General features: G+C 59.6%; 1 long non-coding RNA gene across 2 annotated transcripts in view; it reads right to left on the bottom strand.

The window, feature by feature from the left end:
• LOC132541340 (uncharacterized) overlaps positions 1 to 14329 on the bottom strand; it is a 1018351-nt gene that overhangs the window by 948673 nt on the left and 55349 nt on the right. The gene's annotated exons all lie outside the window — the stretch shown is intronic.

Genomic DNA, 14329 nt, shown 5'->3' on the forward strand with positions numbered 1-14329 from the left:
CTGAGTGTGGAGCCAGAGACAGGGCCAGGGATACAGGGTCAGAGTGTGGAGCCAGAGACAATCCAGGGAGACAGGGTCTAAGTGTGAAGCCAGAGACAGGGCCAGAAAGACAGGGTCTGAGTGTGGAGCCAGAGACAGGCCAGGGAGACAGGGTCTCAGTGTGGAGTAAGAGACAATCCAGAGAGACAGGATCTGAGTGTGGAGCCAGAGACAGGGCCAGGGAGACAGGGTCTGAGTGTGGAGCCAGAGACAGTCCAGGGAGACAGGGTCTGAGTGTGGAGCCAGAGACAGGCCAGGGAGACAGGGTCTGAGTTTGGAGGCAGAGACAGGCCGGGGAGACAGGGTCTGAGTGTGGAGCCAGAGACAGGCCAGGGAGACAGGGTCTGAGTGTGGAGCCAGAGACAGGCCAGGGAGACAGGGTCTGAGTTTGGAGCCAGAGACAGGCCAGGGAGACAGGGTCTGAGTGTGGAGCCAGAGACAGGCCAGGGAGACAGGGTCTGAGTGTGGAGCCAGAGACAGGCCAGGGATACAGGGTCTGAGTGTGGAGCCAAAGACAGTCCAGGGAGACAGGGTCTGAGTTTGGAGCCAGAGACAGGCCAGGGATACAGGGTCTGAGCGTGGAGCCAGAGACAGGCCAGGGAGAGAGGGTCTGAGTGTGGAGCCTGAGACAGGCCAGGGAGACAGGGTCTGTGTGTGGAGCCAGAGACAGGCCAGGGAGACAGGGTCTGAGTGTGGAGCCAGAGACAGGCCAGGGAGACAGGGTCTGAGTGTGGAGCCAGAGACAGGCCAGGGAGACAGGGTCTGAGTGTGGAGCCAGAGACAGGCCAGGGAGACAGGGTCTGAGTGTGGAGCCAGAGACAGGCCAGGGAGACAGGGTCTGAGTGTGGAGCCAGAGACAGTCCAGGGAGATAGGGTCTGAGTGTGAAGCCAGAAACAGGCCAGGGAGACAGGGTCTGAGTGTGGAGCCAGAGAAAATCCAGGGAGACAGGGTCTGAGTGTGGAGCCAGAGAAAGGCCAGGGAGACAGGGTCTGTGTGTGGAGCCAGAGACAGGGCCAGGGAGACAGGGTCTGAGTGTGGAGCCAGAGAAAATCCAGGGAGACAGGGTCTCAGTGTGGAGCCAGATCAGGGCCAGGGAGACAGGGTCTGTGTCTGGAGCCAGAGACAATCCAGGGAAACAGGTTCTGAGTGTGGAGTAAGAGACAGACCAGGGAGACACGGTCTGAGTGTGGAGCCAGAGACAGGCCAGGGAGACAGGGTCTGAGTGTGGAGCCACAGACAGGCCAGGGAGACAGGGTCTGAGTGTTGAGCCAGAGACAATCCAGGGAGACAGGGTCTGAGTGTGAAGCCAGAGACAGGGCCAGAAAGACAGGGTCTGTGTGTGGAGCCAGAGATAATCCAGAGAGACAGGGTCTGAGTGTGGAGCCAGAGACAGGGCCAGGGAGACAGGGTCTGAGTGTGGAGCCAGAGACAGGGCCAGGCAGACAGGGTCTGAGTGTGGAGCCAGAGACAGGGCCAGGGAGACAGGGTCTGAGTGTGGAGCCAGAGACAATCCAGGGAGACAGGGTCTGAGTGTGGAGCCAGAGACAATCAAGGGAGACAGGGTCTAGTGTGGAGCCAGAGACAATCCAGGGAGACAGGGTCTGAGAGTGGAGCCAGAGACAGGGCCAGGGAGACAGGGTCTGTGTCTGGAGCCAGAGACAGTCCAGGGATACAGGGTCTGTGTGTGGAGCCAGAGAAAATCCAGGGAGACAGGGTCTGAGTGAGCAGCCAGAACAGTGCCAGGGAGACAGGGTCTGTGTCTGGAGCCAGAGACAATCCAGGAAGACAGGGTCTGAGTGTGGAGCCAGAGACAATCCAGGGAAACAGGTTCTGAGTGTGGAGTAAGAGACAGGACAGGGAGACAGGGTCTGAGTGTGGAGCCGGAGACAGGCCAGGGAGACAGGGTCTGAGTTGGGAGCCAGAGACAGTCCAGGGAGACAGGGTCTGAGTGTTGAGCCAGAGACAATCCAGGGAGACAAGGTCTGAGTGTGGAGCCAGAGACAGGGCCAGGGAGACAGGGTCAGAGTGTGGAGCCAGAGACAATCCAGGGAGACAGGGTCTGAGTGTGAAGCCAGAGACAGGGCCAGAAATACAGGGTCTGAGTGTGGAGCCAGAGATAATCCAGAGAGACAGGGTCTGACGGTGGAGCCAGAGACAGGGCCAGGGAGACAGGGTCTGAGTGTGGAGCCAGAGACAGGCCAGGGTGACAGGGTCTGAGTGTGGAGCCAGAGACAGGGCCAGGGAGACAGGGTCTGAGTGTGGAGCCAGAGACAATCCAGGGAGACAGGGTCTGAGTGTGGAGCCAGAGACAATCCAGGGAGACAGGGTCTGAGTGTGGAGCCAGAGACAGGGCCAGGGAGACAGGGTCTGAGTGTGGAGCCAGAGACAATCCAGGAAGACAGGGTCTGAGAGTGGAGCCAGAGACAGGGCCAGGGAGACAGGGTCTGTGTGTGGAGCCAGAACAGGGCCAGAGAGACAGGGTCTGAGCGTGGAGCCAGAGAAGGCCAGGGAGACAGGGTCTGAGTGTGAAGCCAGAGACAGGCCAGGGAGACAGGGTCTGAGTGTGGAGCCAGAGACAGGCCAGGGAGACAGGGTCTGTGTGTGGAGCCAGAGACAGGCCAGGGAGACAGGGTCTGTGTGTGGAGCCAGAGACAGGCCAGGGAGACAGGGTCTGAGTGTGGAGCCAGAGACAGGCCAGGGAGACAGGGTCTGAGTGTGGAGCCAGAGACAGGACAGGGAGACAGGGTCTGAGTGTGGAGCCAGAGACAGTCCAGGGAGATAGGGTCCGAGTGTGAAGCCAGAAACAGGCCAGGGAGACAGGGTCTGAGTGTGGACTCAGAGACAATCCAGGGAGACAGGGTCTGAGTGTGGAGCCAGAGACATACCAGGGAGACAGGGTCTGAGTGTGGAGCCAGAGACAGGGCCAGGGAGACAGGGTCTGAGTGTGGAGCAAGAGAGAGGCCAGGGAGACAGGGTCTGAGTGTGGAGCCAGAGACAGGCCAGGGAGACAGGGTCTGAGTGTGGAGCCAGAGACAGTCCAGGGAGACAGGGTCTGAGTGTGGAGCCAGAGACAGGGACAGGGAGACAGGGTCTGAGTGTGAAGCCAGAGACAGGCCAGGGAGACAGAGTCTGTGTGTGGAGCCAGAGACAATCCAGGGAAACAGGTTCTGAGTGTGGAGCCAGAGACAGGCCAGGGAGACAGGGTCTGAATGTGGAGCCAGAGACAACCCAGGGAGACAGGATCTGAGTGTGGAGCCAGAGACAATCCAGGGAGACAGGGTCTGAGTGTGGAGCCACAGACAGGCCAGGGAGACAGGGTCTGAGTGTGGAGTAAGTGACAATCCAGAGAGACAGGATCTGAGTGTGGAGCCAGAGATAGGGCCAGGGAGACACGGTCTGAGTGTGGAGCAAGAGACAGTCCAGGGAGACAGTGTCTGAGTGTGGAGCCAGAGACAGGCCAGGGAGACAGGGTCTGAGTGTGGAGCCAGAGACAGGCCAGGGAGACAGGGTCTGAGTGTGGAGTAAGTGACAATCCAGAGAGACAGGATCTGAGTGTGGAGCCAGAGACAGGCCAGGGAGACAGGGTCTGAGTGTGGAGCCAGAGACAGGCCAGGGAGACAGGGTCTGAGTGTGGAGCCAGAGACAGTCCAGGGAGATAGGGTCTGAGTGTGAAGCCAGAAACAGGCCAGGGAGACAGGGTCTGAGTGTGGAGCCAGAGAAAATCCAGGGAGACAGGGTCTGAGTGTGGAGCCAGAGAAAGGCCAGGGAGACAGGGTCTGTGTGTGGAGCCAGAGACAGGGCCAGGGAGACAGGGTCTGAGTGTGGAGCCAGAGAAAATCCAGGGAGACAGGGTCTCAGTGTGGAGCCAGATCAGGGCCAGGGAGACAGGGTCTGTGTCTGGAGCCAGAGACAATCCAGGGAAACAGGTTCTGAGTGTGGAGTAAGAGACAGACCAGGGAGACACGGTCTGAGTGTGGAGCCAGAGACAGGCCAGGGAGACAGGGTCTGAGTGTGGAGCCACAGACAGGCCACGGAGACAGGGTCTGAGTGTTGAGCCAGAGACAATCCAGGGAGACAGGGTCTGAGTGTGAAGCCAGAGACAGGGCCAGAAAGACAGGGTCTGAGTGTGGAGCCAGAGATAATCCAGAGAGACAGGGTCTGAGTGTGGAGCCAGAGACAGGGCCAGGGAGACAGGGTCTGAGTGTGGAGCCAGAGACAGGGCCAGGCAGACAGGGTCTGAGTGTGGAGCCAGAGACAGGGCCAGGGAGACAGGGTCTGAGTGTGGAGCCAGAGACAATCCAGGGAGACAGGGTCTGAGTGTGGAGCCAGAGACAATCAAGGGAGACAGGGTCTAGTGTGGAGCCAGAGACAATCCAGGGAGACAGGGTCTGAGAGTGGAGCCAGAGACAGGGCCAGGGAGACAGGGTCTGTGTCTGGAGCCAGAGACAGTCCAGGGATACAGGGTCTGTGTGTGGAGCCAGAGAAAATCCAGGGAGACAGGGTCTGAGTGAGCAGCCAGAACAGTGCCAGGGAGACAGGGTCTGTGTCTGGAGCCAGAGACAATCCAGGAAGACAGGGTCTGAGTGTGGAGCCAGAGACAATCCAGGGAAACAGGTTCTGAGTGTGGAGTAAGAGACAGGACAGGGAGACAGGGTCTGAGTGTGGAGCCGGAGACAGGCCAGGGAGACAGGGTCTGAGTTGGGAGCCAGAGACAGTCCAGGGAGACAGGGTCTGAGTGTTGAGCCAGAGACAATCCAGGGAGACAAGGTCTGAGTGTGGAGCCAGAGACAGGGCCAGGGAGACAGGGTCAGAGTGTGGAGCCAGAGACAATCCAGGGAGACAGGGTCTGAGTGTGAAGCCAGAGACAGGGCCAGAAATACAGGGTCTGAGTGTGGAGCCAGAGATAATCCAGAGAGACAGGGTCTGACGGTGGAGCCAGAGACAGGGCCAGGGAGACAGGGTCTGAGTGTGGAGCCAGAGACAGGCCAGGGTGACAGGGTCTGAGTGTGGAGCCAGAGACAGGGCCAGGGAGACAGGGTCTGAGTGTGGAGCCAGAGACAATCCAGGGAGACAGGGTCTGAGTGTGGAGCCAGAGACAATCCAGGGAGACAGGGTCTGAGTGTGGAGCCAGAGACAGGGCCAGGGAGACAGGGTCTGAGTGTGGAGCCAGAGACAATCCAGGAAGACAGGGTCTGAGAGTGGAGCCAGAGACAGGGCCAGGGAGACAGGGTCTGTGTGTGGAGCCAGAACAGGGCCAGAGAGACAGGGTCTGAGCGTGGAGCCAGAGAAGGCCAGGGAGACAGGGTCTGAGTGTGAAGCCAGAGACAGGCCAGGGAGACAGGGTCTGAGTGTGGAGCCAGAGACAGGCCAGGGAGACAGGGTCTGTGTGTGGAGCCAGAGACAGGCCAGGGAGACAGGGTCTGTGTGTGGAGCCAGAGACAGGCCAGGGAGACAGGGTCTGAGTGTGGAGCCAGAGACAGGCCAGGGAGACAGGGTCTGAGTGTGGAGCCAGAGACAGGACAGGGAGACAGGGTCTGAGTGTGGAGCCAGAGACAGTCCAGGGAGATAGGGTCCGAGTGTGAAGCCAGAAACAGGCCAGGGAGACAGGGTCTGAGTGTGGACTCAGAGACAATCCAGGGAGACAGGGTCTGAGTGTGGAGCCAGAGACATACCAGGGAGACAGGGTCTGAGTGTGGAGCCAGAGACAGGGCCAGGGAGACAGGGTCTGAGTGTGGAGCAAGAGAGAGGCCAGGGAGACAGGGTCTGAGTGTGGAGCCAGAGACAGGCCAGGGAGACAGGGTCTGAGTGTGGAGCCAGAGACAGTCCAGGGAGACAGGGTCTGAGTGTGGAGCCAGAGACAGGGACAGGGAGACAGGGTCTGAGTGTGAAGCCAGAGACAGGCCAGGGAGACAGAGTCTGTGTGTGGAGCCAGAGACAATCCAGGGAAACAGGTTCTGAGTGTGGAGCCAGAGACAGGCCAGGGAGACAGGGTCTGAATGTGGAGCCAGAGACAACCCAGGGAGACAGGATCTGAGTGTGGAGCCAGAGACAATCCAGGGAGACAGGGTCTGAGTGTGGAGCCACAGACAGGCCAGGGAGACAGGGTCTGAGTGTGGAGTAAGTGACAATCCAGAGAGACAGGATCTGAGTGTGGAGCCAGAGATAGGGCCAGGGAGACACGGTCTGAGTGTGGAGCAAGAGACAGTCCAGGGAGACAGTGTCTGAGTGTGGAGCCAGAGACAGGCCAGGGAGACAGGGTCTGAGTGTGGAGCCAGAGACAGTCCAGGGAGACAGGGTCTGAGTGTGGAGCCAGAGACAGGCCTGGGAGACAGGGTCTGAGTTTGGAGGCAGAGACAGGCCGGGGAGACAGGGTCTGAGTGTGGAGCCAGAGACAGGCCAGGGAGACAGGGTCTGAGTGTGGAGCCAGAGACAGGCCAGGGAGACAGGGTCTGAGTTTGGAGCCAGAGACAGGCCAGGGAGACAGGGTCTGAGCGTGGAGCCAGAGACAGGCCAGGGAGACAGGGTCTGAGTGTGGAGCCAGAGACAGGCCAGGGAGACAGGGTCTGTGTGTGGAGCCAGAGACAGGCCAGGGAGACAGGGTCTGTGTGTGGAGCCAGAGACAGGCCAGGGAGACAGGTTCTGAGTGTGGAGCCAGAGACAGTCCAGGGAGATAGGGTCTGAGTGTGAAGCCAGAAACAGGCCAGGGAGACAGGGTCTGAGTGTGGAGCCAGAGACAATCCAGGGAGACAGGGTCTGAGTGTGGAGCCAGAGACAATCCAGGGAGACAGGGTCTGAGTGTGGAGCCAGAACAGGGCCAGGGAGACAGGGTCTGAATGTGGATCCAGAGACAGGCCAGCGAGACAGGGTCTGGGTGTGGAGCCAGAGACAGGCCAGGGAGACAGTGTCTGAGCGTGGAGCCAGAGACAGGCCAGGGAGACAGGGTCTGAGTGTGAAGCCAGAGACAGGCCAGGGAGACAGGGTCTCTGTGTGGAGCCAGAGACAATCCAGGGAAACAGGTTCTGAGTTTGGAGTAAGAGACAGGCCATGGAGACAGGGTCTGAGTGTGGAGCCAGAGACAGGCCAGAGAGACAGGGTCTGAGTGTTGAGCCAGAGACAATCCAGGGAGACAGGGTCTGAGTGTGGAGCCAGAGACAATCCAGGGAGACAGGGTCTGAGTGTGGAGCCAGAGACAGGCCAGGTAGACAGGGTCTGAGTGTAGAGCCAGAGACAATCCAGGGAGACAGGGTCTGAGTGTGAAGCCAGAGACAGGGCCAGAAAGACAGGGTCTGAGTGTGGAGCCAGAGATAATCCAGAGAGACAGGGTCTGAGTGTGGAGCCAGAGATAGGGCCAGGGAGACACGGTCTGAGTGTGGAGCAAGAGACAGTCCAGGGAGACAGTGTCTGAGTGTGGAGCCAGAGACAGGCCAGGGAGACAGGGTCTGAGTTTGGAGCCAGAGACAGGCCAGGGAGACAGGGTCTGAGTGTGGAGCCAGAGACAGGCCAGGGAGACAGGGTCTGAGTGTGGAGCCAGAGACAGGCCAGGGATACAGGGTCTGAGTGTGGAGCCAAAGACAGTCCAGGGAGACAGGGTCTGAGTTTGGAGCCAGAGACAGGCCAGGGATACAGGGTCTGAGCGTGGAGCCAGAGACAGGCCAGGGAGAGAGGGTCTGAGTGTGGAGCCTGAGACAGGCCAGGGAGACAGGGTCTGTGTGTGGAGCCAGAGACAGGCCAGGGAGACAGGGTCTGAGTGTGGAGCCAGAGACAGGCCAGGGAGACAGGGTCTGAGTGTGGAGCCAGAGACAGGCCAGGGAGACAGGGTCTGAGTGTGGAGCCAGAGACAGTCCAGGGAGATAGGGTCTGAGTGTGAAGCCAGAAACAGGCCAGGGAGACAGGGTCTGAGTGTGGAGCCAGAGAAAATCCAGGGAGACAGGGTCTGAGTGTGGAGCCAGAGAAAGGCCAGGGAGACAGGGTCTGTGTGTGGAGCCAGAGACAGGGCCAGGGAGACAGGGTCTGAGTGTGGAGCCAGAGAAAATCCAGGGAGACAGGGTCTCAGTGTGGAGCCAGATCAGGGCCAGGGAGACAGGGTCTGTGTCTGGAGCCAGAGACAATCCAGGGAAACAGGTTCTGAGTGTGGAGTAAGAGACAGACCAGGGAGACACGGTCTGAGTGTGGAGCCAGAGACAGGCCAGGGAGACAGGGTCTGAGTGTGGAGCCACAGACAGGCCAGGGAGACAGGGTCTGAGTGTTGAGCCAGAGACAATCCAGGGAGACAGGGTCTGAGTGTGAAGCCAGAGACAGGGCCAGAAAGACAGGGTCTGAGTGTGGAGCCAGAGATAATCCAGAGAGACAGGGTCTGAGTGTGGAGCCAGAGACAGGGCCAGGGAGACAGGGTCTGAGTGTGGAGCCAGAGACAGGGCCAGGCAGACAGGGTCTGAGTGTGGAGCCAGAGACAGGGCCAGGGAGACAGGGTCTGAGTGTGGAGCCAGAGACAATCCAGGGAGACAGGGTCTGAGTGTGGAGCCAGAGACAATCAAGGGAGACAGGGTCTAGTGTGGAGCCAGAGACAATCCAGGGAGACAGGGTCTGAGAGTGGAGCCAGAGACAGGGCCAGGGAGACAGGGTCTGTGTCTGGAGCCAGAGACAGTCCAGGGATACAGGGTCTGTGTGTGGAGCCAGAGAAAATCCAGGGAGACAGGGTCTGAGTGAGCAGCCAGAACAGTGCCAGGGAGACAGGGTCTGTGTCTGGAGCCAGAGACAATCCAGGAAGACAGGGTCTGAGTGTGGAGCCAGAGACAATCCAGGGAAACAGGTTCTGAGTGTGGAGTAAGAGACAGGACAGGGAGACAGGGTCTGAGTGTGGAGCCGGAGACAGGCCAGGGAGACAGGGTCTGAGTTGGGAGCCAGAGACAGTCCAGGGAGACAGGGTCTGAGTGTTGAGCCAGAGACAATCCAGGGAGACAAGGTCTGAGTGTGGAGCCAGAGACAGGGCCAGGGAGACAGGGTCAGAGTGTGGAGCCAGAGACAATCCAGGGAGACAGGGTCTGAGTGTGAAGCCAGAGACAGGGCCAGAAATACAGGGTCTGAGTGTGGAGCCAGAGATAATCCAGAGAGACAGGGTCTGACGGTGGAGCCAGAGACAGGGCCAGGGAGACAGGGTCTGAGTGTGGAGCCAGAGACAGGCCAGGGTGACAGGGTCTGAGTGTGGAGCCAGAGACAGGGCCAGGGAGACAGGGTCTGAGTGTGGAGCCAGAGACAATCCAGGGAGACAGGGTCTGAGTGTGGAGCCAGAGACAATCCAGGGAGACAGGGTCTGAGTGTGGAGCCAGAGACAGGGCCAGGGAGACAGGGTCTGAGTGTGGAGCCAGAGACAATCCAGGAAGACAGGGTCTGAGAGTGGAGCCAGAGACAGGGCCAGGGAGACAGGGTCTGTGTGTGGAGCCAGAACAGGGCCAGAGAGACAGGGTCTGAGCGTGGAGCCAGAGAAGGCCAGGGAGACAGGGTCTGAGTGTGAAGCCAGAGACAGGCCAGGGAGACAGGGTCTGAGTGTGGAGCCAGAGACAGGCCAGGGAGACAGGGTCTGTGTGTGGAGCCAGAGACAGGCCAGGGAGACAGGGTCTGTGTGTGGAGCCAGAGACAGGCCAGGGAGACAGGGTCTGAGTGTGGAGCCAGAGACAGGCCAGGGAGACAGGGTCTGAGTGTGGAGCCAGAGACAGGACAGGGAGACAGGGTCTGAGTGTGGAGCCAGAGACAGTCCAGGGAGATAGGGTCCGAGTGTGAAGCCAGAAACAGGCCAGGGAGACAGGGTCTGAGTGTGGACTCAGAGACAATCCAGGGAGACAGGGTCTGAGTGTGGAGCCAGAGACATACCAGGGAGACAGGGTCTGAGTGTGGAGCCAGAGACAGGGCCAGGGAGACAGGGTCTGAGTGTGGAGCAAGAGAGAGGCCAGGGAGACAGGGTCTGAGTGTGGAGCCAGAGACAGGCCAGGGAGACAGGGTCTGAGTGTGGAGCCAGAGACAGTCCAGGGAGACAGGGTCTGAGTGTGGAGCCAGAGACAGGGACAGGGAGACAGGGTCTGAGTGTGAAGCCAGAGACAGGCCAGGGAGACAGAGTCTGTGTGTGGAGCCAGAGACAATCCAGGGAAACAGGTTCTGAGTGTGGAGCCAGAGACAGGCCAGGGAGACAGGGTCTGAATGTGGAGCCAGAGACAACCCAGGGAGACAGGATCTGAGTGTGGAGCCAGAGACAATCCAGGGAGACAGGGTCTGAGTGTGGAGCCACAGACAGGCCAGGGAGACAGGGTCTGAGTGTGGAGTAAGTGACAATCCAGAGAGACAGGATCTGAGTGTGGAGCCAGAGATAGGGCCAGGGAGACACGGTCTGAGTGTGGAGCAAGAGACAGTCCAGGGAGACAGTGTCTGAGTGTGGAGCCAGAGACAGGCCAGGGAGACAGGGTCTGAGTGTGGAGCCAGAGACAGGCCAGGGAGACAGGGTCTGAGTGTGGAGTAAGTGACAATCCAGAGAGACAGGATCTGAGTGTGGAGCCAGAGACAGGCCAGGGAGACAGGGTCTGAGTGTGGAGCCAGAGACAGGCCAGGGAGACAGGGTCTGAGTGTGGAGCCAGAGACAGTCCAGGGAGATAGGGTCTGAGTGTGAAGCCAGAAACAGGCCAGGGAGACAGGGTCTGAGTGTGGAGCCAGAGAAAATCCAGGGAGACAGGGTCTGAGTGTGGAGCCAGAGAAAGGCCAGGGAGACAGGGTCTGTGTGTGGAGCCAGAGACAGGGCCAGGGAGACAGGGTCTGAGTGTGGAGCCAGAGAAAATCCAGGGAGACAGGGTCTCAGTGTGGAGCCAGATCAGGGCCAGGGAGACAGGGTCTGTGTCTGGAGCCAGAGACAATCCAGGGAAACAGGTTCTGAGTGTGGAGTAAGAGACAGACCAGGGAGACACGGTCTGAGTGTGGAGCCAGAGACAGGCCAGGGAGACAGGGTCTGAGTGTGGAGCCACAGACAGGCCAGGGAGACAGGGTCTGAGTGTTGAGCCAGAGACAATCCAGGGAGACAGGGTCTGAGTGTGAAGCCAGAGACAGGGCCAGAAAGACAGGGTCTGAGTGTGGAGCCAGAGATAATCCAGAGAGACAGGGTCTGAGTGTGGAGCCAGAGACAGGGCCAGGGAGACAGGGTCTGAGTGTGGAGCCAGAGACAGGGCCAGGCAGACAGGGTCTGAGTGTGGAGCCAGAGACAGGGCCAGGGAGACAGGGTCTGAGTGTGGAGCCAGAGACAATCCAGGGAGACAGGGTCTGAGTGTGGAGCCAGAGACAATCAAGGGAGACAGGGTCTAGTGTGGAGCCAGAGACAATCCAGGGAGACAGGGTCTGAGAGTGGAGCCAGAGACAGGGCCAGGGAGACAGGGTCTGTGTCTGGAGCCAGAGACAGTCCAGGGATACAGGGTCTGTGTGTGGAGCCAGAGAAAATCCAGGGAGACAGGGTCTGAGTGAGCAGCCAGAACAGTGCCAGGGAGACAGGGTCTGTGTCTGGAGCCAGAGACAATCCAGGAAGACAGGGTCTGAGTGTGGAGCCAGAGACAATCCAGGGAAACAGGTTCTGAGTGTGGAGTAAGAGACAGGACAGGGAGACAGGGTCTGAGTGTGGAGCCGGAGACAGGCCAGGGAGACAGGGTCTGAGTTGGGAGCCAGAGACAGTCCAGGGAGACAGGGTCTGAGTGTTGAGCCAGAGACAATCCAGGGAGACAAGGTCTGAGTGTGGAGCCAGAGACAGGGCCAGGGAGACAGGGTCAGAGTGTGGAGCCAGAGACAATCCAGGGAGACAGGGTCTGAGTGTGAAGCCAGAGACAGGGCCAGAAATACAGGGTCTGAGTGTGGAGCCAGAGATAATCCAGAGAGACAGGGTCTGACGGTGGAGCCAGAGACAGGGCCAGGGAGACAGGGTCTGAGTGTGGAGCCAGAGACAGGCCAGGGTGACAGGGTCTGAGTGTGGAGCCAGAGACAGGGCCAGGGAGACAGGGTCTGAGTGTGGAGCCAGAGACAATCCAGGGAGACAGGGTCTGAGTGTGGAGCCAGAGACAATCCAGGGAGACAGGGTCTGAGTGTGGAGCCAGAGACAGGGCCAGGGAGACAGGGTCTGAGTGTGGAGCCAGAGACAATCCAGGAAGACAGGGTCTGAGAGTGGAGCCAGAGACAGGGCCAGGGAGACAGGGTCTGTGTGTGGAGCCAGAACAGGGCCAGAGAGACAGGGTCTGAGCGTGGAGCCAGAGAAGGCCAGGGAGACAGGGTCTGAGTGTGAAGCCAGAGACAGGCCAGGGAGACAGGGTCTGAGTGTGGAGCCAGAGACAGGCCAGGGAGACAGGGTCTGTGTGTGGAGCCAGAGACAGGCCAGGGAGACAGGGTCTGTGTGTGGAGCCAGAGACAGGCCAGGGAGACAGGGTCTGAGTGTGGAGCCAGAGACAGGCCAGGGAGACAGGGTCTGAGTGTGGAGCCAGAGACAGGACAGGGAGACAGGGTCTGAGTGTGGAGCCAGAGACAGTCCAGGGAGATAGGGTCCGAGTGTGAAGCCAGAAACAGGCCAGGGAGACAGGGTCTGAGTGTGGACTCAGAGACAATCCAGGGAGACAGGGTCTGAGTGTGGAGCCAGAGACATACCAGGGAGACAGGGTCTGAGTGTGGAGCCAGAGACAGGGCCAGGGAGACAGGGTCTGAGTGTGGAGCAAGAGAGAGGCCAGGGAGACAGGGTCTGAGTGTGGAGCCAGAGACAGGCCAGGGAGACAGGGTCTGAGTGTGGAGCCAGAGACAGTCCAGGGAGACAGGGTCTGAGTGTGGAGCCAGAGACAGGGACAGGGAGACAGGGTCTGAGTGTGAAGCCAGAGACAGGCCAGGGAGACAGAGTCTGTGTGTGGAGCCAGAGACAATCCAGGGAAACAGGTTCTGAGTGTGGAGCCAGAGACAGGCCAGGGAGACAGGGTCTGAATGTGGAGCCAGAGACAACCCAGGGAGACAGGATCTGAGTGTGGAGCCAGAGACAATCCAGGGAGACAGGGTCTGAGTGTGGAGCCACAGACAGGCCAGGGAGACAGGGTCTGAGTGTGGAGTAAGTGACAATCCAGAGAGACAGGATCTGAGTGTGGAGCCAGAGATAGGGCCAGGGAGACACGGTCTGAGTGTGGAGCAAGAGACAGTCCAGGGAGACAGTGTCTGAGTGTGGAGCCAGAGACAGGCCAGGGAGACAGGGTCTGAGTGTGGAGCCAGAGACAGGCCAGGGAGACAGGGTCTGAGTGTGGAGCCAGAGACAGGCCAGGGATACAGGGTCTGAGTGTGGAGCCAGAGACAGTCCAGGGAGACACGGTCTGAGTTTGGAGCCAGAGACAGGCCAGGGATACAGGGTCTGAGCGTGGAGCCAGAGACAGGCCAGGGAGAGAGGGTCTGAGTGTGGAGCCAGAGACAGTCCAGGGAGATAGGGTCTGAGTGTGAAGCCAGAAACAGGCCAGGGAGACAGGGTCTGAGTGTGGAGCCAGAGAAAATACAGGGAGACAGGGTCTGAGTGTGGAACCAGAGAAAGGCCAGGGAGACAGGGTCTGTGTGTGGAGCCAGAGACAGGGCCAGGGAGACAGGGTCTGAGTGTGGAGCCAGAGAAAATCCAGGGAGACAGGGTCTCAGTGTGGAGCCAGATCAGGGCCAGGGAGACAGGGTCTGTGTCTGGAGCCAGAGACAATCCAGGGAGATAGGGTCTGAGTGTGGAGCCATAGACAGGCCAGGGAGACAGGGTCTGAATGTGGAGCCAGAGACAACCCAGGGAGACAGGATCTGAGTGTGGAGCCAGAGACAATCCAGGGAGACAGGGTCTGAGTGTGGAGCCACAGACAGGCCAGGGAGACAGGGTCTGAGTGTGGAGCCAGAGACAATCCAGGGAGACAGGGTCTGAGTGTGGAGCCAGAGACAGGCCAGGGAGACAGGGTCTGAGTGTGGAGCCACAGACAGGCCAAGGAGACAAGGTCTGAGTGTGGAGCCAGAGACAGGCCAGGGAGACAGGGTCTGAGTGTGAAGCCAGAGACTGGCCAGGGATACAGGGTCTGAGTGTGGAGCCAGAGACAGGCCAGGGAGATAGGGTCTGAGTTTGGAGCCAGAGATAGGCCAGGGAGACAGTGTCTGAGCGTGGAGCCAGAGACAGGCCAGGGAGACAGGGTCTGAGTGTGGAGCCAGAGACAGGGCCAGGCAGACATGGTCTGAGTGTGGAGCCAGAGACAGGGCCAGGGAGACAGGGTCTGAGTGTGGAGCCAGAGA

Source organism: Erinaceus europaeus, chromosome 1 (assembly GCF_950295315.1).
Source record: "Erinaceus europaeus chromosome 1, mEriEur2.1, whole genome shotgun sequence".
In the NCBI taxonomy this organism is placed as follows: Eukaryota; Metazoa; Chordata; class Mammalia; order Eulipotyphla; family Erinaceidae; genus Erinaceus; species Erinaceus europaeus.